The sequence below is a fragment of the Episyrphus balteatus genome, chromosome 1, assembly GCF_945859705.1.
Source record: "Episyrphus balteatus chromosome 1, idEpiBalt1.1, whole genome shotgun sequence".
Classification (NCBI taxonomy): Eukaryota; Metazoa; Arthropoda; class Insecta; order Diptera; family Syrphidae; genus Episyrphus; species Episyrphus balteatus.
In genome coordinates, this window is record NC_079134.1 from 24,770,013 (window position 1) to 24,772,774 (window position 2,762).

Consider the following 2,762-nt stretch of genomic DNA (forward strand, 5'->3'; position numbering starts at 1 on the left):
TAATTTTGTACTTTTCCATTAAGAGTTTAAAGTTTTTATTGAAAAATTCTTTTCCATCATCTGTTTGTATATTCTTTGGAATTCTAGAAGAACATTTAAATATTTGTTCCATTCCTTTCATAATGGTTATACCCGTTTTGTTTTTCATTGGAATGACCCATGCAAATTTCGAAAACGTATCGATTACTGTCATTAAATAATTAAATCCTCTGTTTTGTTCACTGTATGGGATCATTTCAACCAGGTCAGCTTGCCATAAGTCATCGTAACCTTTGATGATAACATGACGACGTTTGAAGTTTCTACGTGCAGCCTTATGCAACTCCTCAACAACCTCTCGCTTACTCATATTTATAAAGAGTGAATTCAACAAAATCAAAGAAAAGACTTATATATTTTTTTGTTTTTTTATTGCAATCTATTATATAATAACATAAGTTTCTTTACTTTAATTAACATTTTTTCCATATGGTAACAACCGCAAGTATCTGGACCTTCTTCACATAGGTTGGATGACCAACAACAGTTAGTATAATGATGTCCATGGGATGATTCTATGTATGTAGTATTTTTAAATTTACTAACCATTGAAATACAGTTGGTAAATTCTCCATAGTGTTCATCCAATACTGAATCGCCATTTGTTTTTAAAAAATCAAAAATATCTTTTATTATTTTATCAGTGTTCATTTTGAAGTTCCTTGTTGTTCAAGTGTTGAATGCTAACTAACAAATTTTAATTTACTTTATGAAAATTGAAAATCTTTTCTTCATTTTCACTTATATTATGTTTATATTAATACAAATACATATAACATTTTTTACTTATTTTAATCTATGGGTGTAAAGGGTACATTAGGAAACAGCGTCTTCATAAAATGTTCAACTTTATTTTTAATTTTATCGTCAACATACTTTTCTTCTATGGAGTCTTTAAGTTTTTGAGAAATTAATTGTGATGCTGATTTTTCTTGCTCCATACTTTTTATTGTTTCCTTTATCGTAGAGTCTATGTGGTTTTTTAGCATATGAATTTCCTTATTAAAAGTGGATAAAACTTCCATTAAAGAAGAATTTATGTGGTTTATAATGCTTGATTCTTTAAGACTTATTTGATCATCAACATATCCTTTGCACACGGCTTGGTGGGGGTATTCAGGATTACTTCCAACATTGTTTAAATATCTACTTTCTATATCAAAATCACCAGACGATAGAAGTTTAAAACCTATTCCTGGAGGTCCTACAAGACCTTTATTTTTTGAAAGAGGCTTGTAGTAGCTCCTACCGAACTTGTCGACGTTCATTGTTTATATGCAGAGTTAATAGATTGAAACGAAGCTAATATATAATATTTGATTCTTTTAGCTCTTCAATTACAGAATTTATTTCATTCTGATGGTTATTATTACCGGCATTTTTGGATGCTATCAAAAGTCTTAGTCTATTAACAAGTTCATTAGGATCGTTCCAATACACATATTCAATATTCTTATTTGTATATTCCATTTCAGTTATGTTCGAATAAGATTTTCCAGTTTTTTCTGTTTCACTATTAAATCCTGCAGCAAGTTGTTTAATTATTTTTGTATATTTTGCACCTCTATTTGATTTGATTCGACTGGAACTATCATGATTAGCTTTATGTGCATTAGTTTTATATAAGATTTTTCCATATTCTTCTAAGTCATCACTAGTATATATTTTTGGGCGTGGATTTTTCTTTAGAATTAATTCAATGAGACCAGGAGTTCGAGTAAAAGTTTCATCATCAATAACAATATCATGTTCATTCATTACAAAACGACATTTTCCTATTTTAATAGAATTTGTATTTGCATCAAAATATGGACCATATGTTGTATCGCGGTTCGAATCTGACAATATTTTTTTAACGAGAGAAGATGTTTTGTTTAGGGTTAAACTATTTATTGGTGTACTGAATAAAAAGGATTCATCTGTAGTATCCATTTCTTGACTGTATCTGGTTTTGTCATGTTCTTCTTCCTTTTCATTTTCATCAAAAGATTTGAAATGTAGCTTACGAGGTTTGATTGTTTTTATGCCATCATCCTGCTGTGTTGTTTCTTTTGTAACATTTCCAACCAATTTGTTCAATGGTTCCACAATTGGTTTGAAAGTCTCTTCTAAATCAGTTTCTCTATTCATTTTGCCAGTTTTTAGTTGAAAATATTTATTTCTTAACACATTTTTTGTTTTTATTAAATCTCTTAACACGTTCTCATCCATTTCTATGGTTCGGATAAAAATATTTTTGATTGAATTTTATTTTTTAATTAAAAGGAAGGACGAGTTTTCCCAAACAGTGTTGTTGTCTGAATGTTTTGATTTTAAATGAGATATGTATATTTATAGTATAGCAATTTTATTGAAACTGTTTTTGTAGCGACCTTTTTCAATACTGTTCTCCTTGTCTATTACCAGGAATCCAAAATTGTCAGTCCAACAATGTGAACATAGCTCTTTGAATTGATTAAATGTCATATCAGAGTTAATATGATCCTTGTAAACATGCTTCAAGTTCAATTCGTCTTGTTTGAAAAGAATAATGAAATTAGCGTTGTCTCTAATTAGATGTTTTGGTATATGAGTATAGGACTGGCATAAGTAAAAACTATCAACTCCATTGTGACGACCCATACAAAAATAGTCTCTAATATTATTTTGTTTCTGGCAAGCGACATCATCGAATAAAAATATTGAATTGTTTTTAGCGTCTGAAGGAGGCATTATTTCACAAT